The 25,755-nt window shown below is 38.9% G+C and overlaps 1 protein-coding gene and 1 pseudogene across 1 annotated transcript in view; one reads left to right on the top strand and one right to left on the bottom strand.

Annotated features, from left to right (window-relative positions):
• MYO3B (myosin IIIB) overlaps nt 1-25,755 on the bottom strand; it is a 493,981-nt gene that overhangs the window by 44,412 nt on the left and 423,814 nt on the right.
• LOC128591015 (uncharacterized) lies at nt 19,929-20,027 on the top strand (annotated as a pseudogene).

Here is a 25,755-nt window from a genome sequence, read left to right as displayed (position 1 = left end):
CAAAGGGTTTAAACATTTAATGCTGAGCACTTATTTCTCTATTCTGGGTTCCTAGGAGCCACAACTCCTGCTATTTTTTTTTCTTTTAAGAAAAAGCTAAAATTGAAATAAAAAAAAAATAGAGAAAAGGAAGGGCGCAAAGTGGGGAAAGGGGAATTGTGAGAAAAAGGAAGCCACTGAGGGAAACTGGAAGACAGCAAGTCCTCACTGAGCACCAGTACATTGGTGCTGCCCATTAGCGCTTGGCAGCCATTTAGAGCACCCCTTGCCAGGGATATGTGCTCGGACGCAGCAACCCCAGAAATGAGCCAGACCTGGTGAGGAGAACAGTGAGGCCATCTTCCCTCAAAAACAACGCTACTTCCCTGAAGCTGGACTCTATCCTACACACATTTTCTCCAAAGCCTATCTTATTCTCTTTTCTTTCCAAAATCTAAGAAAGGAAGCAGCAGTTGTTACACTAACTTCATATTTCTACCCTAAACAGTGAAGCTCCTGTCTCTAGCCACATGAGCTTGGATCCCACTTCAGTCCTAGAACCACTTCTCCATAAAGCTAAGTTGCATGAAAAAGCCTTTGCTCCTGCAAAGATTTTTTTTTTCCTTCCAGAAAAATGTGTGATTTATAAATCAATAGGCTGCCTAAGAATTGTTGACCTGTACAACCTTGTCTATCTTATCTTAGGTTAAGATGATCCTCAACTTTGGGGGTTGTTTTTACCTGTTATTAATGATGCATACCTTTTGGTTCCTTTCCATGGCACATTGTTTGTAGTTTTGTTAAAATTGACACAAAAAAAATCCTGAAAAGATAGCTTGCTACTATATACTAACATCATCAAAAGCATGATGTAAAAATATTATGAAACATACAGTAAATATTAACTTTTACAATAAATCAGATAGAGATTAAGTGATTTAGCTAAAATTGTGACGGCTGAACAAGACCCCAAGCAATCACAGGGTCAAATGACAGTCTGGCATGGCTTTAGGAGCCCCTCCCTGTAATCTGTGCCCAAACCCCTTCCATGGCTACTTCAATAATCACACAGTCTCAGGAGTAGTAGTGGACCCAAGTGTGAACACAGCTTCATAGCTAGTCTAGCCGCTCTCCAGCAGTCCCTAGTATCTGCCCATGTGGGGATTCTGGAGCCAGCCCTGGCGGCGGCTGCTAGGGAAGAAGTGTTTGCAGTTTTCCATTTGCTGAAGAGATGCCTAAGAGACGGAAATCCATTTGCTGTCTATATTGAACCATTCGACAAACATTAATTAATATCAACCAGTGTGCAAGAAGGCCTACCAAAGAGTCACAGAAAATATACTTAATATGCATTCCAAAATCCTTAGCATGTTGTAAGATCTGAACCTTGCCTACCTCTCCAAGCTTATAGTGCACTGTGTACCGGGTGGACTGGACTTGAAGTTTCCAGTTTTTTCCCTGCTTTCTTTTTCCTCGCAGCCTCTGTACTTCTCCCTCTGCCTGTAACACACCCTCCACTGTATAATATGAGGCTAATTTCTACTAGTGCTGTAAGACTAAGTTTGCTATAATTTACCTGGATAGTGTTCTGTGACCCCTTGAGTAAGTCTGTGTTCCTTTGCCATATGCTCCCATAGCATCCCAAATGTCCCCTTTCAAACAACCCCTTTCAAGCTTATCATTGCTTATGTCTTTGTTCCCTTTTGCAAATTTCACGAGGGTAGGGATTATATCTCTGTCTTGTTTATAACTCTGTTCTAGCACTTCATGCCTGGTGCACAGTGGCTGTTCCCAGTTTATTGAATTATTATTTCATTGAATAAAATGATCTCTGCCTATAAGGGATCCTATAATACAAAATAGGTTTTAAAAAAAAGTAAGTAATTCCTACAGTATATGTGAGTGTGCATGTGGGTTTAGATCTTATTTATGTTCATTGCTACCGTTGCAGATATTTGACCTCTATTTATGAGAATAAATTTAAAGCAACCCTATCTCTGAGTACTAAATCTTATTCCTTTGTGTAATTCAAGCTTATCTATATTTTTAGGAGCACAGCATTTAGCCTTAACTGAGCTTTTCCTGCATGTGCACATTGTCTGGGGGGATTGTGAGTAAAGGTGAAGTGATGGCAAAAGTACCACACTGAGAGAGCATTCAAGACCTCTGTCAGGCAGGTTCTATATACAAATTTATTTTTCTTTCTTTTTTTTTTTTTTAAGAGACAGAGTCTCACTTTGTTGCCCTCAGTAGAGTGCTCTGGCATCACAGCTCACAGCAACCTCCAGCTCTCGGTCTCGGGTGATTCTCTTGCCTCACCCTCCTGAGTAGGTGGGACTACTGGTGCCCCCCACAACACCCGGTTATTTTTTTTGTTGTTGCAGTTTGGCTGGGGCCAGGTTCGAACCTGCCACCCTCAGTATATGGGGCTGGCGCCCTACTCACTGAGCCACAGGCACCGCCCATACATACAAATTTCTGAAAAACATTTACTGAAGTCTCTGATTCCACAGAATTCTACTAAGCTCTGAGGAGAAACCATAAAAATCTTAGGAAAACCATTGGCAACTAAAATTTAGTAGTCAATAAAAAATACATTATGACCAAGTAGAATTTATTCCAGGATTTCAAGGCTAGTTCAACATTTTTAAAAGTCTATTAATGTAGGGCGGCGCCTGTGGCTCAGTGAGTAGGGCGCCAGCCCCATATGCTGAGGGTGGCGGGTTCAAACCCAGCCCCGGCCAAACTGCAACAAAAAAATAGCCGGGCGTTGTGGCGGGCGCCTGTAGTCCCAGCTGCTTGGGAGACTGAGGCAAGAGAATCGCGTGAGCCCAAGAGTTAGAGGTTGCTGTGAGCCGTGTGACGCCACGGCACTCTACCCGAGGGTGGTACAGTGAGACTCCGTCTCTACAAAAAAAAAAAAAAAAAAAAGTCTATTAATGTACAATACCAATTAAGCCACTACTATAAAGGTAAAGTAGATTGAACTGTAGGGTCTAAAGTAGAACTTTATTTGTGTGGTTCATCCAAATAGATGGAGAAATAGCTTTTGATTAAAATATAATACTCTTAAGTATTACCAAACAAGTGATAGAAGGTAATTTACTTTATCTCATAAAATTAATTTGTTAAATATTTATAGCAAAAATCATACTAAAGGTGAAACGGCAAAGGCATTTTTATTAAGGTCAGGAACTAGATAGCCAGGCTTATTCTTTGCTTATGTTCAATATTGTGTGATACTTCTAGACAATGTGATAAGGCAAGAAAAAAGAAGGGTATAACTGAAAATGAAGAAATACATTTTCCTTTCTTTCTTTTTTTTTTATTCTTTTTCTTTTCTTTTTTTTGAGACAGAGTCTCACTCTACTGCCCAGGCTGGAGTGCCAGGGCATCACCCTAGCTCACAGCAATCTCAAACTTCTGGGTTCCTCCTGCCTCAGCCTCCAGAGTAGCTGGGACTACAGGTGTATACCATGCCCAGTTAATTTTTAAATTTTTAGTAGAGATGGGATCTTTTTCTTGCTCACTACGGTCTTAAGCTCCTGAGCTCAAGGAATCCTCTCACCTCAGCCTCCCAGAGTGCCAGAATTATATGTGTGAGCCACTGTGCCTGGCAGAAATATATTTTTCTTGTATGTAACAATATGATAGGTTATATAGGAAATCTGAGACAATCTACAAACTACTGAAACTAATAAGTGTCCAGAAAGTATCAACTCAACATACAAAAATCAGTAATGTTCCATATCCCAGCAATGATCAATTCCAAAATATAATACAAGAAAATCTCATTTACAATAGCAACAGAAGATAAAAGTATGGTAGCCAGCCACCAAGACAGGTCCTCACTGATTTTCCCCTATTCCCACTGCCTTCTTGATATTTATGCACTTCTGTAGTCTCCTCCCATATAATAAGGCTCATATGTGTAACCAACAGGATACCACAGAAATAATAGTGTATGACATCCAAGGTTGGGTCATATATCTGATATGCTTTTATTGTGCTTTCAACCTCTCTCTCTTGAATCCCTTGTGTGTAGAAGCCAGTCATCACGTTATGAAGATACTAAAGCAATGCTAAGGAGAGGCCCATGAGGTAAAGAAGTGAGGCCTCTTGCAAACATCCAGTAAGAAATTAAGGCTTCTTTCTAAAAGCCATATTGGAAGGAGATCTTCTAGCCCCTGTCAAGCCTTAAGAAGACTGTAGTCCTGACTGACATCTGAACTAAAGTATCATGAAATATTCTGAGCCAGAATCACACAGCTGAGCTGCTTCTGAATTCCTGACCCTCAGAACCTGTGAGACAATAAGTGTTTATTGTTGTAAATTTTGGGGTAAATAGGCAGCAATAGATAAATAGTTTTTAATAAAAATCAATAAATATATTTAGGAAAAAAGATATAAAATAATTTTATAAGAAAAATATTTTTAAAACATTGTTGAATGACATAAAAGATAAACTGAGTAAGTTGAATAGGTATAATATTTTTTGCTTATAAGGATACAATTTTTTTCTAACTTAAATTACATATTCAGGGCAAAATTCCAACCTACTTTTTATGTAACTTGATAAGCTAATCCTAAAATTCATATGGGGCTTGGCGCCCGTAGCACATTGGTTAAGGCATCAGCCACATATACCGAGAGTGGTGGGTTCAAATTTAGCCCAGGCTAGCTAAACAGCAATGACAATTGCAACCAAAAACAGCCAGGCGTTGTGGCAGGTGCCTGTAGTCCCAGCTACTTGGGAGGCAGAGGCAAGAGAATCGCTTAAGCCCAAGAGTTTGAGGTTGCTGTGAGCTGTGATACCATGGCATTCTACCAAGGGTGACATAGTGAGACTCTGTCTCAAAAATAAATAAATAAATAAATTAAATAAATAAAATTCATATGGAAGATCAGAAGAGCAAAGATGGCCTGGGGCGGTGGCTCAAGCCTATAATCCTACCACTTTGGGAGGTGGATTGCTTAAGCACAGTTCAAGACCAGCCTGAGTAAGAGTGAGACCCATCTTTACTAAAAATATGGAAGATCAGAAGAGCAAGGATGGCCTGGTACGTTGGCTCAAGCCTATAATCCTACCACTTTGGGAGGTGGATTGCTTACGCACAGTTTAAGGCCAGCCGGAGTAAGAGTGAGACCCCATCTTTACTAAAAATAAAAAAACTAGTGGGGTGTTGTGGTGGGTATCTGTTGTCACAGCTTGTAGGTAGGCTGAGGCAAGAGGATCACTTGAGCCCAAGAGTTTCAGATTGCTGTGAGCTATGACAACCACAGCTGTGAGCTACTCAGGGTGACAGAATGAGACTCTGTCTCAAAAAAAAAAAAGAAAGAAAAAGAGAAAGGATATTCAAGAAAAATTTGAATAATGATACCAGATGTGTGTGGGGAGATGGGACTTACCTCCCAAATTCCTACACATCCAAATTTATTAAAAATTTGTTATAATTAAGACAGTTTGGCATTGCCCCAGAGACAGAAAAACAAATTGATAGAATAGACTGGAAAAGCCAGAAATACACTAGGAATCTTGATCTATGTGGTAGACAGAATAATGCCATTTCTCCTCCCTTGACCCCATGATGCCAACACCCTAGTCCTCCAAATCTGTGAATATATTTGGTTACATAGCAAAAGGGAATTAAGGTCGCATATGAAATTAAGGTTGCCAATCAGCTGACCTGACTTTAGAATAGGGACATTATCTTAGATTATTTGGGTAGGTCCATTGTAATCACAAAGTCCTTAAAAGTGGACCCAGGAGTCAGAAAGATGATGTTATGAAAATGGATTGGGGTGGTACCTGTGGCTCAAAGGAGTAGGGCACTGGCCCCATATACCAGAGGTGGTGGGTTCAAACCTGGCCCTGGCCAAAAACTGCAAAAAAAAAAAAAAAAAAAGGATTGGCCTGGCTTCGCTGGTTTTGAAGATAGGGGAATGGGAATATGAGCCAAGGAATGTAGGAGGCACCTATCCAGAAGCTGGAAAAAACAAGGACATGATTTCTCCCCCAGGGCCTCCAGAAGTAATGCAGCCCTGCCAACGACTTGAGTTTAGCCCAGTGGTAACCATTTTGGTTTTCTGACCTCTAGAGTTGCAATATAATAAATTTGTGTTGTTTTAAGCTACTAAATTCATTGTAATTTCCTACAGCAGTGATAGGAAACTAAAGCCATCTATGACACAGATGCTTTACAAATCAATAGGGGAAGAATGCACTATTCAATAAGTGGAGCAGGACCAATTGGTTATGCACACAGAAAAGAAGAAAATTAGTTATAGTCAACATATAATATATAAAAATAAATTTGAGATGGAGCAAGTACTTACATTTAACAAAATGTCAAAACTTTTAAAAGGTATAAAGTTTAATGTCTTTATGAGTTTGAGGTGGGAAAAATTTTTTAAAACAAGTATACAACTCATAAGCCATAAGCAAAAGAAACTGATAAAACTAACTATATTAAAATTAAAATCATCTGTTCAGTAGAAGATACTATATATAGACATAGAAGGCAAGACACAGTCTAGGAAAATATATCTGGAAAGCATATAACCCCCAAAGTATTAAGAGCCATAATATAGAATAATTCTATAAAAAAAAAAAAAAAGATAGCCTGTAAAAAAATGGGCGAAGGACATGAATAGGCAGTCTTCAAAAAAGAAATTCAAATTCTTATTAATATATGAGAAAGTGCTTATCTTTATTATTAATCAGACATAAGCAAAGAAAAAAATTGTGTTCCTGACTGGGAAATTTATTTTTTTTAATATGAAAAGTCCAAGAGTTGCTAAGAATGTGGAGAAAAGGCAGGCTCATAGTCTGCGGATGTGAGTGCAAATTTGTATTACATTTTTGGAGAGCAATTTGTCAATATTTTAAACAATAGATGTGCACCACCAATTCTCAATTTGTCAATATTTTAAACAATAGATGTGCATCACCAATTCCCAATTTGGAAATATTTTAAACAATAGATGTGCATCCTGTATGGCTCACCAATCCCCTTCTAGGGATTTGTATACCCCAGAAAACTCACTGTGCTTGTGCATAAGGAGATACATAAGAACATTCATCACAGCATCATTTCAAATAGTGAAAAATTATAAATAGACTATTATCAGTGAAGAAAGGGAATAGATATTGTGTTATAGTCATAAAGCTAATGAGAGTGCTATATGTATCAACAGGGATAAATAATAGAAACGTTTCAAGAAAAAAACTCCGAAGAGTGATAAAAATAATTTGCATTTATACAAAGTTTAAAAACATATATATGCAAATTTTGTGGGACTGAAACCTTATACAATCTGGAGAGTCCTCTTTAAGGAAATGAATATAAAATTATAAATACAAAATTAGATATAAAATTGAATATTAATTTTTAATAAGAAAAATATGTCAAATTATTGATATAAATTTATAAAAGATGACAAATACAACAATAAAATTCAATAAAATAATTGTATTATAATATTATAAACTATTAAACATGCCTTTATAATACCATTTTTCTTACATTTATTAGCTGCAATCTTTTTGACTCCAATTTTGTAAATTTCTGTAGAGAGTGAAAAGAAAATTCCATCTTTTCTCAAGCATGGTTGATCAAAAAATTTAAGGGAAAAAATGGTACTTCCCTAAGCATCACAACTCTGTAACTTCTGTTCTTCTGTGTAGTAGAATGGTCCTTTGACCTCTCTGGGCAGGACTCCCAGGGCAGCCTGGGGTATAGGCTCTGAACAAAGAGCAGCTCCTTTTCACAGGGTTGAGTATGGTGCAAGGAGATCCACCAGGGGCAGATTCTCCTTGGGAGGTGGGAGGCTATGGGGGCAGTGCCAGGACAGCTAACTACAGACCTGGAGTTGTCCCCCAGCCTCGGGTGATGCTCCAGGTTTCTAACCAGTGGCTGTGGCTGCTTCCTGGACAACAGCCCTGACAACTTTTGGGCCTTGGAGGACATGGTGGGATTGAGTGGCTGAGAAGCCTAAGATTCCTTAGCTCAGGATAAAATGGCTTCTGCCTATTTATTTATTTATTTATTTTTATTTTTTTTTTTGTAGAGACAGAGTCTCACTGTACCGCCCTCAGTAGAGTGCCGTGGCGTCACACGGCTCACAGCAACCTCTAACTCCTGGGCTTCCGCGATTCTCTTGCCTCAGCCTCCCTAGTAGCTGGGACTACAGGCGCCCGCCACAACGCCCGGCTATTTTTTTTTTTTTTTTGTTGTTGCAGTTTGACCGGGGCTGGGTCTGAACCTGCCACCCTCGGCATGTGGGGCCGGCGCCCTACTCGCTGAGCCACAGGCGCCGCCCTGCCTATTTATTTTTATTTATTTTTTTGAGACAGAGTCTTAAACTCTCACAGTAGAGTGATGTGCTGTCACAGCTCACAGCAACCTCTGACTCTTGGGCTTAAGTGATTCTCCTGCCTCAGCCTCCCAAGTAGCTGCCATAACTCCTGGCTACTTTTTTTCATTGCAGTTGTCGTTGTTGTTTTAGCAGGCCTGGGCCAGGTTTGAACCCTGCCAGCCCTGGTGTATGTGGCTGGCTGAGCTATAGTGCCACCACTTATTTCTATTTAATAAAACTATAAAACATGGCAGGGGGTTCAGCACCAGTGATTAGGGCACTGGCCACATACACCGAGGATGGTGGGTTCCAACCTGGCCCAGGCCTGCTAAACAACAACGACAATTGCAACAACAATAACAAAAAAAATAGCCAGGCATTGTGGCAGGCACCTGTAGTCCCAGCTACTTGGAAGGCTGAGGCAAGAGAACAGCTTAAGCCCAAGAGTTTGAGCTTGCTGTGAGCTGTGACACCATGGCACTCTACTGAGGAAGACAAAGTAAGACTCTGTCTCAAAAAAATAAGTAAATAAATAAACAGGCAAAAAACATGGCAGGGAATGAAAAGAAAATTCAGGACAGTATGATCAAAACTACAGGGATAAGAGAAGAAGGATAAAATTAAGACAGGATAATGGAGGCAGATTTCAATTTTGTTAATTTAAAATTAAATTTAACAAAAACTTGAAGGAAATATGATAAGATGTTAAGACCTATTATGTCAGTGTTTTCGTATTTTTCTTCTTTTCTGGGTGTTTGAAATATTTTATAATTATATTAAAGTCAAAGGCCTAACAATTAGTGGTGTGATTGACAGCACTCCTACTGTGCTCAAGTAACTTGGAAAGGTCTTGTTCAAAGAAAGCATATTGTTTACAGATCTTAAAGTTTTACAATTGGTATGCTGATTTTCCAGCTCTTGCTACTCACAGTTTCTCCAGCTCTTGCTAGCCACAAGTTTCTCTGCTTAACCACTTATGCAACCAAGAGATATACTATTGCCTTTGTATGAATAACTATTTCTCCACAGTGATATGTTCTATAAACATGCTGAATAATTAAATTCAATCAATAACTTTTAGTTTGCCCAGATTTATAGACTAATGAGAAAACAGATTTCTTAAAAACAATAACTTGTTCCCTAGACTACAGTCTAGGATTTCAGTTACAAAGTCATTTTTCTTTTTTCTTTTCTTTTTTTTTTTTTTTCACTCTGTCACTGGGCATAGAGTGTTCTGGTATCATAGCTCACAGAAACCTCAAACTCTTGGGCTCAAGTGGTCCTCCTTGCCTCAGCCTCCCAAGTAGCTAGGACTTACAGGTGCCCTCCACAACGCCTGGCTAGGTTTTTGCTATTTTTAGTAGAGACAAGGTCTTGCTCTTGCTCAGGCTGGTCTCAAACTCCTAAGCTCAAGCAATCCACCTGCCTCGGCCTCCCAGAGTACTAGGATTACAGGTGGGAACCATCATGCCAGGCTACAAAATCATTTTTCTAAGAAAGTGCATAGCAGTTTGGAGCCTTAGGTAAGCTTTCCAGGCCCTCCATGTAATTCTACCACAGGCTGAGGATGGCACAATTCCTGAGAGGGGTGGGGCTATAGATCATAATATCTACTTGTTAAAGCAAGTTTTGCAAGTGAACAATGGCAATATTTTAGCAGTTCAGAGAAACGAGTGCAAATTGTAAATAATACAATGAATATATTACTAGCCTAGATTATTTAATACATTTTTAACAAAGCACAAATTATGTAAAATACAAATTTTAGCAGTAATTAAGTGTTCACCATGTTTACCTTAGTATGCTTTTGAAATACTTCTGCAGAAAATGAACACTATGGTTCCAATACCCACTCACGGGAAACTACTTTTGATATTATTTATTTAAAACAAAGTACTTCAGAGAACCTAAGCAGAAGATGAAACTTCAAATACTCAACAGCTGTTCTGTTTTAAAAGTCCAGATCAGCCCTTAAAATTGTGCTTTAGTCAGATGGATATAATCAAAATTAATCTGCCTGTTATTCTCTTGGCCACCTCTGCCCCCTCCCCACAAACAGCCTCCCTTAGGTTTTAAGCTCCGTGTAATCCCCAGCCATTACAACCTCAAAAGCAGCAGTCTGCGACCTTGTGCTGTGAAAACCTCTATCTCTCTCTGGCTGACAGCTTGCCAGTGATTTAGAGATGGCATATGCTCCTCCTACTTCTTCATCATGAACCCTGGAGGTTAGACTGGGGACCAGCCCAAACCAAAACAGGGTATGGCTGTTTATGCAGCCTTGTTTAGAGAGGGTTAGGCATAATATTAAATTGATTTCTAAAATGTTAAACAGGACAAGTATTCCTGTATGTGTTCACACTTATAGTACACACAGATTCTCACATACCCTGTAGTTCCAGAACACTTTGCAGTTTGAGCAAAATCTTTCCTCTTCACATTTAATATTTGGAAGTGCTGGAGGTTTGAGAAAAACATTTTCATTAAGTGTTTGATGTTATGAAGGAGCTCCAGGCATTGGGAGAGAGCTTCGGTTCACATTTCAGAAGCTCCTCAGGACTTGGGAAGAGGAGCTAATGAAATGTTTCTCTGCTTAAAGTCACTTACAGAAAAATGAATTTTCTAAAATTTATGACATTCCATTTTAAAGTGCACAGTAATATTAAGCATTACCCACGAAAAGCCATGATACTCTGATGGGGGGTTGAGCCCATCATCTCCTCTGAGGAATTCATATCCTTGTAATCTCCAACCTCATACTGCTAAATGGAGTTGCTGAGTCACAGATTAGTAGTATTTATTCATGAATCCAGTGACTGAAGAAACCCTGCTTTCATATATGAGGTAGCAAACAAAAATGAAGATTAAAACTTTTTAATCTTAAAACTTTTTTTCAGTCCTTTAATACTGATAACTAGCTGATACCTAGCTAACTATCAACCTATCTATTCAGGCAGCATTTATCATCTGCCTGCCAGGTAACAGATGCTATGACAGGACTCCCTGGGCATACCTAAAACAGTTACAGACTCTGCCCTCAAGGAGATTAAAATCAAAGGTAAAAATACATTTTCAGGGAAGTGATACATTAGAGGTGATTGGTTCACTCTGGATGTCTACATTTTTTTGTTTGTTTGTTTGTTTGTTTGAGACAACAGGAGTCTCACTTTGTCGCCCCAGCCAGAGTGCAGTGGCATCATCATAGCTCACCACAACCTCCACTCCTGGGCTAACATGACCTACTTGCTTCAACCTCCTGAGTAGCTGGGACTACAGATGTGCTCCACCACACCTGGCTAATTTTTTCGATTTTTTTTTTAGAGATGTGGGTCTCACTCTTGCTCAGGCTGGTCTCAAACTGCAGGCCTGAAGTGATTCTCCCGCCTGGGCTTCCCAAAGTGCGAGGGTTGCAGCGGTGAGCCACCGTGCCTGGTCCCCCAACACGCTTTTCCATAATGGAACGAGGTGCTACAATCCTGCTTCTCCTTTGCCATATTACTCTTGGCTAGACCGCCGACAGGGGGCGCTACAGGGAGGCTGCGAGGCCGGAAGGGAAGGAGGAATTGACTTTTCCCTATTTCGTTTTTGTTCCTCTGGCGTCAATCCAGCAACAGATATTTATCCATGTAGCAACAGTTTGATTTCAGCAGCACCAGTTCCAGTTCGGAGTACCCCCACCCCTCCTGGAACCAGCCTCAGTGATCGCCTCTGAGACCAGGTGGACGTGACCCTAGTCAGAGGTCTGGATTCCAACCTTATGAGGCCCCTCCTCCCAGCCTGAGTTCTATGAAAACAATCACATCTTCTCTCTGTCTCTCGAGCTTCAGGAGCGGTAGCTGCTTCCCAAAGTTATTATATCTGGATACTGTTGTGTTTCCGTTTGCTTTTTCAGTTTTCTAATATTGGTTAACAACCAACAAATCATTAAATTGTTAAATTCTTTAAAGAAAGAGGCCCGTATAGGGAATCTGGGGGCTTGGAGCTAACTGGGATTATGTTACTAATTGCCATGTGATCTTGGACAAACTGTTTAAATTTCTGGAGTCTTCATTTCCTTTTGTAAACTAAAGGGTTGCTATTCATAGATCTCTAAATACCCCTCCAGCTATGAGATTCTAGGAGGCGATGGGCATAGTATAAGGCCTTCTTGTAACAAGGGGATTTTCTGTTCAAAACCTGCCCCTGCCAGTTACCATTTGTTAAACTTGGACAACCTCTTTCTTATAAAAAATAATGCTTGTTTTCTTCCCAATTTTAAAGTATAATTTATACGTGTACTGGAAAAAATGTAGAAAGCATAGGTAAGCATATTAAGGAAGAAAATAAGACTGCTCTTGACTCTGTTATCAGAGGTAATTATTTTAGGGTATTTCTGTCCATAATGTCAATCAGATGTTATGACCCCTGGGCCATATTTGCCCACTGCTGTGGTTTTGTATAGTCCGTTACCTAAGGATGGTTTTTACTTTTCTAAATTGTTGGTTAAAAAATTCCCCAAAGTTAGGCGGCGCCTGTGGCTCAGTGAGCAGGGCGCTGGCCCCATATGCCGAGGGTGGCGGGTTCAAACCCAGCCCCGGCCAAAACTGCACGAAAAAATATCCGGGCGTTGTGGCGGGTGCCTGTAGTCCCAGCTGCTCGGGAGGCTGAGGCAAGAGAATCGTGTAAGCCCAAGAGTTAGAGGTTGCTGTGAGCCGTGTGACGCCACGGCACTCTACCCGAGGGCGGTACAGTGAGACTCTGTCTCTACAAGAAAAAAAAAAATTCCCCAAAGAGTACTAATGACATTCAAATTTCAGAAATTCAAATTTATTGGACCACAGCCATGTTTGTTTATGTGCTCTCTATGCTTCTTTCCCCCTACAATGGCAGAGTTGAATAACTACAACAAAGACTTGTTGGCCTGCAAAGCTTAAAATATTTACTCTCTGGTTTCTTATAGAAAATGTTTGCTGATCCCAATATAGATAAAATTAGTATAAATATGTGGGTATATATATATATATAAAATTGTATTATCTACTTTATAGTATACTTTTTTCTCACAACATACAAACACTTGCTGACAACTATAAATGTTCTTTATAAACCCAATTTTAATTATTAATATTAATAGGGCCCTGATGTTAAATCATTTAAGATATACTGTAATTCAAACATTCTTCTTTTGTTAGATATTTGATTTATTAAAATTTTTCACTTGTAAATGCTGCAGATACCCTCAGGCATAAATATTTTCACCATATCTTTGATTATTTTTTTCTTTTTTTTTTTTGTTTTTAGAGACAGAGTCTCACTTTGTTGCCCCTGGTAGAGTGATATGGTGTCACAGCTCACAGCAACCTCCAGCTCTTGGGCTTAGGCAATTCTCTTGCCTCAGCCTCTTGAGCAGCTGGGACTACAGGCACCTGCCACAATGCCCAGCTATTTTTCGGTAGCATTTTGGCAGGGGCCAGAGTCCAAACCCCCACCCTCGGTATATGGGGCCTCTACTCACTGAGCCACAAGTGGCTCCCTCTTTGATTATTTTCTTAGATTCCTAGGAGGGAGATGATTATAGTAAAGTATATGAACCATTGTAGATCTCTAAAAACCAGTTCATACACCCATTATTCTCAGTGAATGAGAGTGCTCATCTCCCTGGACCCCTCTGAATAGTAACTATTAAAGGAAGTGGGGAGGGGAAGCAGAAAAGGAGAAGAGGAAGAGAGAGAGGAAGGAGTGAAGATTGAGATTGATTGGTTAGGTCTGGGTTCATTTGCCTCTATGACCACATTTCCTCTTCAATGTAATGGGAGTGAGAGTTCTAGTAACTAAAAGGTTTGCTTTGAGGATCAAAAAAGATGTGAAAACACTTTGTCAACTGTTAAAGCACCATCACTGTGCTCATAATTATTATCTTGATTCTAGAAAGCTATTCATATATGGTATATATGAACTAGCCATTTCTCACCCTGTGTGTGGGGGGGAACAACTCACCATAACTGTCCTTTTTATAAGAAAATCATGTCTTAACTTTACAAAGTTAAATGCATTACATTCTTAAAATTAGATCCATGTGTTTCTTTTAATTAGTATTTGATACAGTATTAATATTCTTATTTATCTTCTGCATGCCATATGGATTAAATTCTCATTACCTTTGATCTTAATACTTTTAAAATATGTAAATCAGCAGACACCCTCTTTAAAGCAGTGTTTTCATCCCTGTCTATTATTACCTTGGGCAAAAGGAAAATATCTGCATTGCAAAAAAAATCCCCAAATTGTGTTGAAATCCTAAAAACCATATACTACTGGTCAATCTCCATATATCAAATAGTGGCCAACTGAAAATAAAGCCAATTAGAACTGAGTATTTCTTAAACCTGATGAGGTTTAAGAAAGGAGAGGCTAATTGTGTGCCTAACATAAAGACTGTCACATTTCAGGGGCCTTATGATCTAGTTAACTTTAGTAAATAGAACACAATAAGCATTTCTGATGAATGAATATATACATGTATGTTTTATTAAATGTCTCACTGTTCTGTAGGGCGAGAGTCTTCTTTGTTTTGAGCGGCTTCAAGTCATTTTGCTTTCTTGATCTTTAGTTTCTTACATTGCAAAATGAAGAGATTAGGCTGGTGAATTCTAAAGCATATTTCCGCTCCCATCTCTAATAAACAATAATAGGGCAGTCATAGAACACAACTGGGACTACAGTTAATTACTAGAGTGACTAGGGAGAGAAAATGGCAACCATGATTGATTGATGGAAATTAATCTTAAACAGAATCATTCATGTGTCTTTTGATCACATCTAGTCTTTTAAAAGCTCCTTTTCCTTTTTATTTCAAAATATTAAGGGAGTACACATGTTTTTGGTTACATGGATCACTTTTGTAATGCTTGAGGCCTGGGCTGTAAGTGTGCCCATAACCCAGTAGTGTTCACTGCACCCATTAGGTAGGTTTTCACCCATCCCCTTCTTTTCCCTCCCCACAGTTTGATTTCCACTGAGTTTTACTTCCCTCTGTGCACATATGTGCTCATTAGTAATTTCCAATTTAACAGCGAATACATGTGGCGTTTGTTTTCCTTTTCTTATATATTTCACTTAGGATAATGGTCTCCAATTCTATCCAAATTGTTGCAAAAGGCATTAATTCATTCTGTGTTAAGATGGAGTAAGTAGTACTGCATGGTATAGGGATCTGACAATTAAGTTCATAAACTCCTCCTAGAAAAATTGCTACATTTCTCACTCCTGGATATCACTGTGGTCACCTTTGGAGTACTCCCCTTGGGATGCTATGCATCAACAGCAGCACCTGCTTCACCTTTCAAAGCAGTTTTGAAACTCTTTTTCTGGAATGTTCATCAAAGCTACAGTCATGTTACCCTTGACATCTTGAATGTCATCAAAATATCTTCCTTTCAATATTTCCTTTATCTTTGGGTAAAGAATAAAGTCACTGGGGGACAAATCAGGTGAGTAAGGAGGATGTTCTAATACAGTTGTTTGTTTACTGGTTATAAACTCCCTCACAGGGGCGGCGCCTGTGGCTCAATGGAGTAGGGCACTGGCCCCATATGCTGGAGGTGGTGGGTTCAAGCCCCAGCCAAAAACTGCAAAAACAACAACAACAAACTTCCCTCACAGACAGTGCCATGGGAGCTGGTGCATTGTCATGATGTAAGAGTCATGATCTGTTGTCTGAGATTTTCAATTAAGATTTTCCTGTTTCTCTCTTGATATTTATTTGGTCTTCTATGCTTCTTAAAGTCAGCCCATGATTTGATGGAATTTTTATAATGTTTCCCTCTGTTCTGGTTGTTAACCGGCTGCCCCAAACTCTTTTCATCAGTGACACTTTCTCTCCCCTCGGAAAAAGTGTTCAATTCATTTGTTCACTGCTGTTCTCTTCAGGACATTATCCCCATCAACTTGTACTAACATGTCCCTGATTTCACTTCCACTTTTGCCAAGTTTAACAAGAAATTTACAAATGTTTGTTCATTGCTCTAATTTGAACTCCGACATTCTCACGACTGCACCCAAAAACACAGAACAGCAGTAATGAACGCCACTCAGCAAGACATCACCACATGTCAACATGAGCACAACTGTGAAACACTGATGTAACAAGGTTATGAAACTATACCAAGTTGTTTGTACAGTGCTGCCAATGTAAGTGCACAGTGACAAGTTCTTAAAATTAATTATCAGACCTCATACATATACCACATTTTGTTAATCCACTCATGAATTTATGGCCACTCAGACCATATACACTCAATTATACCACTCAGACCATATACAATCCACTCATGAATTTATGGCCACTTGGGTTGATTCCACATCTTTGCAATTGTGATTTGTGCTGCAATAAACATTCAAGTGTGGGTGTCTTTTTGAAAAGCTTTTTCCTTTTCTTAAAAAAATTATGTATTAGCATTATCTTTTCACTTCTTAATTTGAAATATTCTTCTAGCTTGTGCTGGAACAGTCATTCCTTCTACTTAGAGCTTATTTAGAAATGGAATTTAGGAGAACTTTGCATCAATGAAAAGTCAAAGTGGCATGTGCATTCCACTAATTGCTAAAAAATTATTCCTGTTTACTTATAAAGTTAATTGCTTTTTCTCAGCTGTTCATTTTGCTTTGGAAAATAAACAGTTATCTAGACTTAAAATGGCACTGATAGTTCTCTTTGGATCATAGACTGATGTTCTTAGGCCTAGACATAGTTCTTTTTGGAAGAATTTATTTTGAATTAATCACATGGGTAGTGACTCTACAATCCTTTTGTACTTTGACTTGCAAGCATCCTACATCCTACTACTTATTAAGTAATGTAGTTTGATTCTAAATACAGTTAAATTTTGCTGGTATAACATAGTGTGCATACATATACATTCCCTTAGGAGCAGTATAATATATATACAGTCCCTTAGGAGCACTCCCATAGAGAGTGCTCTGCCTTAGAGATTTACAGTGTAGTCTTAACAAATATACACCTGTTAATAGAGCCCTACCCCCGACCCATAAGACACAGAGACTAACTGTAAGGCACAACCAAAATACAGAGCATGGAAGATCAGAGTTTATATGATAAATTACTGAAGGGATAAAGAGGCCTGGGACTGTCCAGAGGAAAACCAGTTGTGTATTATTTCTCAGATTGGCCTGGAATAAATGAGAAACCAAGCATAGATTCACAACATGGATCACATTGTTCATATGTTTCTCAAACTAAGTCAAATATAGTTGTAGGTATTTATGTTTGTTGAAATTATTTCATTGCTTGGTGAAGCTGCCTAGTGTAAATGTTAAATCTATACAAATGTTTCTATCTCAGTAAACATAAGGCTTTGTCAAAAGCACACTTTTAGGAGGTAGTCCAAATCAGAAGGGAGATGTTATTGGTGAGCCTTTTAGGATGATGAGATAGACTCATTCATTTCCCAGCTATGTTCCTAGCACCAGGAGGAAGCAAGGGCACCAAGAGCCTCACGGACAGGGCTGTGGGAACTTTAAATGCCCTGCCTACTGCTTATTATTTTTTCCCCCTAGATTTTCTGCTTGGAGGCCTCTCAGCATTACAAGAATAGGTTGCTGAGATAACACTAATTTGTTTAATAACTATTTGTTCTGATGTCTGTACAACAATTGAGAACTGCCTGGATATCTGCAAAACCACTAAGAAAAATTTCAAACAAAGAAACCAAAAACAAGGCCAGAATAATGTGCAAATTGCTGTTCTTTAAGAACACATACAACGGTCATTTGCTAAGAAAAATCAGCCATTCCAGCCTTATACTAAAGACTAAGGAAAAGTGCCAAAAAGCAGCGTTAGGCTTCTTACAACGCTACAGTAACGTATGTTTGCCCTGGAGCAAGGACATCCAGAGCCCAGGCTTTGGAGAAGGAAATGACTGGGTAAAACTTGGCTTTGACACTTTCTGGCTATATCAGCACGGGCAACGTACTCAACTTTTACAAGCATAAGTTTCCTCATCTGTGAAATGGGAATATTCTATTATTTTGTTCATGGAGATCCAGTATGAAAAAGATTAATTATATGTCTCATTACATAAGGCTGCCTAGCATAAGAGAAGGAGCAAATAAAAAGAAAAATAAACACACCAACTGAACTCCAGCCCTTCAAACTAATGTTCTACATTGGGGTCTCCCTTTCCTCTAAACACTGTTCCCCTGCTCCTGCTACAGCAGCACAGAGAAGCTGGTTTTCTCTCCAGATTGGAAAACTCTTTTCTTCAGCCAAGAACTTTTGTATAAGGTCTAAATCTGACTTCATGACATTTGAAACAATAGTTCTGGCAGCTCAATATATTAATCTTGGATCTTCCTCCAGGATCATACCACTGTCTGAGTCTCCTTAATCCTCTTCCAAATTAGTTAAAAAGGATTTAGGTGGGTGGAATGCCCTCATGTGCAAATAATCCATGTTGCCTTATAATGAAGACCTTTAAAAAATAGCCAGGACCTACAGAAAGACCTGGAAAAATAGTCTAAATTCTAGGATTTAGGAAATAAAAGAGCACAACATTTCCACGACTCACAGTTTTTAAGTAAAGCTTGAAAAAATAATGAGAAATGAGTCTCCTGCTTATGTGAGTAGCACACAGTTCAAGTGCAGGCCCATAAGTCCCACAGTTTGTGATTTTTATCTTTTCTTAAAATGTAATTTAATTTAATTTTTATTAAATCATAGTGTGATTTTTATCTTATCTAAGATACCACATTAATGTGAAGAGCAGAACATATTATTTGAGTATTATTTAAAATTACCCCTTTTGGGCGGCGCCTGTGGCTCAGTGAGTAGGGCGCCAGCCCCATATGCCGAGGGTGGCGGGTTCAAACCCAGCCCCAGCCAAACTGCAACAACAACAAAAAAAATAAAATAAAATTACCCCTTTTCCCACCCTCTTGGTGCCCTTGCTTCCTCCTGGTGCTGTAAAGGGGAGATGCAAAAGTGAGACACCGACTTTAACTTTTGGAAGAAGGGGTGAAGAGCCCACCTATGGAAAGGTAAATATAGAGAGAGGAAACAAGCCGGCACTCTGCTGCTCCCGGGAGTAGTATTCAGGTCCCTAATAACAAGACTGTGTATGGCCAGGTATGGTGGCTCATGCCTGTAATCCTAGCACCCTGGGAGCCCCGCGCAGGTGGATTGCTTGAGCTCAGAAGTTTGAGACCTGCCTGAGCAAGAGTGAGACTCCATGTCTACCAAAAATTGAAAAGAAGCCGGGCGTTGTGGTGGGCGCTTGTAGACCCAGCTACTCAGGAGGCTGAGGCAAGAGGATCGCTGGGACCCAGGAGTTTGAGGTTGCCGTAAGTGATGATGCCACAGTAAACCCCCCAGGGTGACAGTAAAATTATGTCTCCAAAAAAAAAAAAAAAAAGGAAGAAGAAGAAAAGAAAAAAAAGTGTAGGTATGATGATTAACAAGCAAAAAATGAAATTCACAATTTTATGAATTTGTAGAATTTTAAGGTGTTATTTCTGCTTGTTTCTCTCTCCTCCCACCCACCCTCACTAACAATATTAGAAGGGAAAAATGGCAGACTAGCTGTCTAAAAATATCTTTAGCAATCACTTCAGCAGCACATACACTAAAATTGGAGCAATACAGAGAAAATTAGCATGGCCCCTATACAAGGATGGATAGAAAACATCAACTATTTCATAGGCTACACATGCCACTGACTTCATTTTTGTAGACCTTGTCCCTGGACATGTTTTAAGACTACTACCCAATCTTTCAAAGAAATAGTTACTTGACTCTGTCATCCCTAGTATCACAGCCAGGTCCCTACTACAACAACTCCATTCTGGAATCTAAATATCTAAACATCTAAATCCACAGTCCATGTAGTTTTCATGGCCTGCTTTCATGCTTAATCCTAACACTGCAGGAACTAATGGAAATCACTCTATTCTTACTGATAAGCAAAGGTATCTTAGGGACAAAAGCCTGTACATCCGCAGAACCTGGTGAGGCAAACGGCAGCATATAAACCTGGGAGCTTGAGAGTCAAAGCGTGATGGTTCTCATCTCTCATTTGAGCAGAAGAAGATCCAAACAAAGTCACATAACAGCTAAACCAATGCCATGTGTGTGGAAACCATATTTTAAACACAAACAAACGCTCCATATGCCCTCACTCCTGAACGTTTGCTAGAACATTCCTGAGTATTTACTGTTAGAGTCAGTGGGGTCAAGCAAAAGCAGCAGCAAAGCCCAGATGGGAAGTCCCTGGCCTTCCTCCACTTGTTTTCTTCTACACTCGGCCCCTGTTATTACCAAACACATGGTGTGTTCCGTTTCGGGGTGTCTGCTACACTCTCTCTGCCTCATTTATTTACACGTAAGATAATTTTACAGGTCTCTTTTTATGCGACTTGGGGATTTTGCAAAATATGTCTGCAAAGGAGGGTTTTACAGGCTTTGGCATGTCACGGCACACGTAGAAAACACTAACATTCGTATGGCCCACTAAACACAGACCAGGTAAACAGAGGCAGCTCCGGTTGCCCACTCCTGCCCGGCTGCTCTGATTGCTGAGGACATCAGTATCTTGGCACGACCACAACCCACCTATGACCTGTCAGTCTACCTCGGCACATTGCCTAAAGCTGCACTGTAAAATGTATTTGTTTCTTAGGTGATGATAATTCTATTACTTTTCTAAAAAGTTGCTAGATGGAATATAAAATTTTACTTAAAAGCACATAAAAATGTGCATGACTCTTTCTTCATCATCCTATTCCTAAATTTCTTCAAGATTGTCAGAATTTTGGTCTATGCTAAGACTGTTTAAGACATGACTTTCCAAACACTTGTAGTTATTTCTGATTCTTATAAGAAGCAATAAAAGGTGTGGCTTTCCTTGTAAGGATGTTCAGTTCATCACTCTTTCTGTGTTTTACTTTGTTCCCCTGGACTTTCTGTCTGGAGGCCTGACAGCATTACAAAAAAAGTTGTTCAATGGGTCATTTTCCTGCCAGTCTCAACCAAAGGCTAAAATAAAGCATCTTCTACTGTTGAGAAGAAAAGCTGAGTGATTTGTTCTTTGTTGCTCTGATTGGAGCTGTATTTTGTTAACGTTCTTGAACATTTCATTGTGTGATTAAAACAAAAGGCAAAGGAATGTCATACTTTCAGGTCCAAAGGGAGCTTCAAACATTTTCATAAGTCTTTGCTTTGGATCTCACATAACCTTCATTAGCGTCGTCTAAAATTCATGGTCAGGGGAGAAAATACATGGTTAGTTGAGAATCTCAAATTCACAAAGACCTTACTGAATTTCTTATTCATTTCATTAATACTCATCGAGTCATGATTTTGGCACTAGAATGACAATTTCAGTAGAATACATTATTACAACTGGCATCAAGTTTCTAACTAAAACATGTCTTTTTCTTCCTCTAGTGCTTTTTTTTTTCTTTTTTTTTTTTGCTGTTAGGAAAGAGTTGCTGGAAAGATAATAAATCTTCTTCATGACAATATATATAATATAGCTCAAATTGTTTCAACTGAACATTGCTTGCAAAGATTCTATTCTGCAACCTGTTTCTCAGATGCCACTTGGCTAAGGGTCTCATTTAAAAATAGGACAAGGCTTGGCGCCTGTGGCTCAATCGGCTAAGGCACCAGCCACATACACCTGAGCTGGCGGGTTTGAATCCAGCCCGGGCCCGCCAAACAACAATGATGGCTGCAACCAAAAAATAACCGGGCGTTGTGGCGGGTGTCTATAGTCCCACCTACTTGGGAGGTGGAGGCAGGAGAATCACGTGAGTCCCGAGGCATTGGAGGTTGCTGTGAGCTGTGATGCCACAGCACTCTACCCTAGTGACAGCTTGAGGCTCTGTCTCAAAAAAAAAAGAAATAAATAAAAATGGGATAATATGACTCCAGACTTGATAAGTGCAAATGATGTAACCTAATCATGTGTACCCTCATATTAATCTAAAATTAACTTAAAAAAAAGTTAAAAAAACAGAACAATATTAAAAGTTAGATGACTGATAAAATCCCCTGTTAAAGCCCTGAGAATCTGAGTCTGGTTCTTCACCGAGGTCACTGCCCTGTTCTCAAACCTGGACTCAATCATGACAAGATATGAGGAATTCATGCATTCTGCTAATTTTATTGCCTTCCAGGAGGTAACAATAACACAGCCAGGGTGCTAATCAGAACCATTTGAACTTCAGATGTATACAGAGAAGATTTATTTACTGAGAATGAGATCCTCTTCAAAATGCTGAATCCATTCACACTTTGGTGCATAATCTTTAAAAATCAGAGTTATTTTTTACCCACATGATCTAGTAACTTCCTAAACTTCCATATTTTAATAAGTTTAGCGGGGATTTCTATAATAAGTTGATCAGTGAAAAGTGCTGTTGAAGAAATGAAAGTTTTCTGTCTACTTAAAACTCCCTGGATAAGAGCAATAACAATATTTAATTGTCAGGGTAAGCAGAACCTGAAAAAATGTAGGCGATAGAATACTAGCTATAATGTATACTCAAAATTAGACTAAACTGTAAATTTTATTTTAACCTTATTGCCTGCATGCGTCACATGGAAAAAATTCTCAGGCATTACAATTTACAAAATAATAACACCGTGGCCATATTTTAGAGCTCACCGTTTTTATTAGTCACCATGTATTGACACCGAAGCTGTACCTTCAACCCAAAGAATCCTAACTGAGCAACATTATTTCACCCTTCCCTTTGAAAAACAAACAGTTAAGAATAAATCCCTTAATCTCCTATTTTAGATGCTTTCTTATGGGATTTGAATACATGTGCAATCTGTTGGGAATTACTGAGAAAATAATAAAACTTGCAGCAGTTTCTAATTCAATGTGTTTTCATCATTAAAATCCAAATGTATTTTAATGTGCAATAACTTACTGATATGAAGACCAATATTTCAGGTTGTCTTCACTGATTATTGTAGTCAGGCTCTTTTGAAACAAAGGTTCAGGGATTTTTTATGGTGTGTTATGGGAAATGTATTTGAGCAGAGAAAAGACTTTAAAGCAAGCTATACCCTCCTTTCAGTGGGGCCTGAGACCATCTCTCCTGAGACCATCTCATAAGCAAAATGATTATGCTTATCAAAAGGATAAGCCAGTTAATTTTCCTCTGATCCAAAGCATCACATATAGGTAAATAAATCACACAGCAGCCTGACTTGGTCTACTTTGCCCCCTACAGACTTTTTCAAGGCCCACTCCTAATCTCTTCCTCTACTCTTAAAGAACTCATTTATTTTCATAATGAATTTGTGTGAAAAATACCCAAAGCAGACAATCAAAAATAAATGCCATTCCTTATAGCCTCCCATTGTTCAAGGCAGATGTGCGTGCTCCATCTCCTGAGCAACAGTCCCATGGCTACAACTATTGATCAGCAATATTTACACATGTGACTAAAATGTAAGATGCAAAATGTTCTTTGAAACAAAACTAATTTTCCCCATACAAACTACCTATCTGAATTAATTTGTTATTTAATATAAGTTATATAATAAATACTTACAAAGCTCCTACTGTGTGCTAGGTACCCTGTGAAGCACTTCCTTCTTCTTCTGCTCATCCACAACCATTGCCAGAATGACCGAGGATGAACATCATTGAGTTCTTTTGATATTTCAATACAACCATTCACAAAAATATTACTTGTAGCTTAATCCAATTATATACACAGGGTAAGATTACAGCTGGGTCACATGATACACTGACAGCTTGCTCTCCAAAATGGCTGTTGTCTGTCCACAAATGCTACTACCCATGCTTATTTTCTTGTATTCTTTTGTTTTTTAACTTTCAGATTAATATGAGAGTACCAATGTTTAGGTTACATTGCTTTCATTTCTAAGGTAAAGTTCAAGTTGTAGTGGAGCCCTTTGCACGGGGGCATGCATTCTCTTTTATTCTTGACAATCTGTGTATTATTATTTTTGATCCTAGCCTGTTTGATATGCAAGAAAGAAAATTTCATTTCTCATTAAAGTTTTAGGTTGAAAATTTTTGCATGTAGCCATAGGTCACTTATATTTTCTCCTTTAATGAACTGCCCTTTAAAGTTCTTTGTCAATTTCTTTCTAAAGGGGTATTTTTTTTCCCCTTGTAGTTTGAGGTGGTGACGGGCAACAAGGGAAAAAAACGGTAGAAATCTTACCAGTAAGTGGGATGGGAACTCAGGCCATTTTAGTTGGTTATTAAAGGAAAGGGAGACTGTAGAGGATTCGAATACTCAGGGAAAACTGAGGCAGAACCTTAAGTTATTATAATAATGAAACAATTCTCCTATTCTGTCTTAAGTGCTTTGTAAATGCAACTTTAACAGTTACGTATTATTCTAAAGTATGGCTATACCAAATTTATTTAGCTTTTGTCTTAACTTTTTCTAGACTTCCAAAAAAATTTCTGAGTGAATTATTGGGATAGTGTCAGAACTTTTCCTAAGGCTTTCACCTCACATGGCAAAATATTTTTTTACACAAATTATATCCTTTAAACGTCTACCAGCATGCTACCAAAGTACATCTTTTCCCTTTCTCCTATTTCTAGACTCTACCAGAGATATTTTAATTTTATTTGCATAAACTGTTTCCACAAGGAACACTTGAACATTTGCCTTGGAATTTTATAACCTTTATCTTGCCTGCAGGTCTTGATATTCCATGAAGAAGGACGCAGGAGGGAATATCCGATTCATAAGGACTTGAAAATTCTGAAGTTTGGAAACCAGCATGAAACAATGTGCTGAGCACATGTGTTCTCAGAGGATTCAATTTTATCTCTGTGGTATAGGATAGGATAGTATGTAACTATTCATTGTCTACTCACATCCATTCTTCCCTGCTTCCTTCTCAATGGAACCCTTAAGTCATAGGTGGCAGCAAAGTGATCAACTCAAATATGCTTCCCAGTTTCTCCTGCAGATAAAAGAAGCACTTCAGATGTAAACACAAGTCACTGGGAGGAGCTTCCAGGAAAACCCTTTTGCAGCCACCATAGCTGGAGCTCAGGCAGTAGCCATTTTTCTTGTTCTTAGGACCATGAAGAAAATTACAGAGCATTGGCCTTACTTGCCATTCTTGATCTTCTGAACCAACGTGAAAAACTGCCTACCCTTGGGCTTTTGGTGACACGAGGAAAATAAACGTTTATCTGTTAAAGTTACTGTACTCCAGTATGTGTTTCTTGAAGCAGGAAACAATTCCTAACTGAAACACTATTTTTTTAAAAATGTCCCAAAGAAGTATTTTCATTTCTATAGGACAGGGTGCGAGCTTTATGTTAGGAATTGAAGTTACATTGGGTCCTTTTAATGGTGTAGCGTTCCTTCCTTCCAAATCCATTCTTTTTCCATTTCTATCATGTTCTGGGC

The sequence above is a fragment of the Nycticebus coucang genome, chromosome 7 (genome assembly GCF_027406575.1).
Source record: "Nycticebus coucang isolate mNycCou1 chromosome 7, mNycCou1.pri, whole genome shotgun sequence".
In the NCBI taxonomy this organism is placed as follows: Eukaryota; Metazoa; Chordata; class Mammalia; order Primates; family Lorisidae; genus Nycticebus; species Nycticebus coucang.
The sequence above is the reverse complement of the archived record's forward strand: the minus strand, read 5'-3'. Positions and strand labels throughout refer to the sequence as shown.